The 1,195-nt window shown below is 42.2% G+C and overlaps 1 non-coding gene across 1 annotated transcript; it reads right to left on the bottom strand.

The window, feature by feature from the left end:
- Positions 1-561: 561 nt before the first annotated feature.
- LOC119920670 lies at positions 562-699 on the bottom strand. Its single transcript, XR_005448401.1, has one exon. It is a non-coding gene; the product is annotated as a small nucleolar RNA SNORA7 (small nucleolar RNA).
- Between the last annotated feature and the right edge of the window lie 496 nt (positions 700-1,195).

Below are 1,195 nucleotides of genomic sequence, written 5' to 3'. Positions count from 1 at the left end.
CCATCATCAATCGTATTTATTGAGTGCTTACTGTGTGCAGAGCACTGTACTAAGCGCTTGGGAAGTACAAATTGGCAACATATAGAGACAGTCCCTACCCAACAGTGGGCTCACAGTCTAAAAGGGGGAGACAGAGAACAAAACCAAACATACTAACAAAATAAAATAAATAGAATAGCTATGTACAAGTAAAATAAATAAATAAATACAGTAATAAATATGTACAAACATATATACATATATACAGGTGCTGTGGGGAAGGGAAGGAGGTAAGATGGGGGGGATGGAGAGGGGGACGAGGGGGAGAAGAAGCTGATAAGACAAGACAAATGAGATGGAATCACGGGTCTCTGTTGAGTCATGTCTGATCCATAGCGATGCCAGTGACACGTCTCTCCCAGAGCGCCCACTTCCATCTACAGTCGTTCTGGTAGTGGATCCATAGTTTTCTTGGTAAAAACACAGAAGTGAATTATCACAGCCTCCTTCCGTGCAGTAAACCTGAGTCTCCGCCCTCAACTCTCTGCCCATGACACTGTTGCCCAGCACAGGTGTGTTTTGACTTGTAGCACATTGTCTTCCGCTCGCTAGCCACTGCCCAATCTAGGAATGGAATGGGTATACCACTGCTTGACTCTCCCTCCTGTAGTCGAGACTGGTAGAGGACTGGAAACTCTCCAGGTGCGATCCTGAGAGAACTCCATATCACTACTAACCCCCAAATAAGATTAAGCGCTTAGTACAGTGCTCTGCACACAGTAAGCGCTCAATAAATACGATTGAATGAATGAATGCGGTGGCTTTAGTGCTCACCAAGTGTCAGTTAGTGCTTGATGAGACTGAGCCCCCCTTTTCCTCTGCTCCTTCTCCCCTTCCCTGCCCAACAGAACTTGTGTATATTTGTGCACATTTATTATTCTATTTATTAATGATGTGTATGTATCTATAATTCTATTTATCTATTTTGATGTTATTGATGTCATTGTTTTGTTTTGTTGTCTGTCTCCCCCTTCTAGACTTGTGAGCCCATTGTTGGGTAGGGATTGTCTCTATCTGTTGCGAACTTGTACTGCCCAAGCGCTTAGTACAGTGCTCTGCACACAGTAAATGCTCAGTAAATAACGATTGAATGAGTGAATGATTTATTACTCTATTTTACTTGTTCATATTTACTATTCTATTTATTTTATTTTGT

Source organism: Tachyglossus aculeatus, chromosome X1 (assembly GCF_015852505.1).
Source record: "Tachyglossus aculeatus isolate mTacAcu1 chromosome X1, mTacAcu1.pri, whole genome shotgun sequence".
Classification (NCBI taxonomy): domain Eukaryota; kingdom Metazoa; phylum Chordata; class Mammalia; order Monotremata; family Tachyglossidae; genus Tachyglossus; species Tachyglossus aculeatus.
This window is presented reverse-complemented; position numbering and strand designations above follow the sequence as displayed.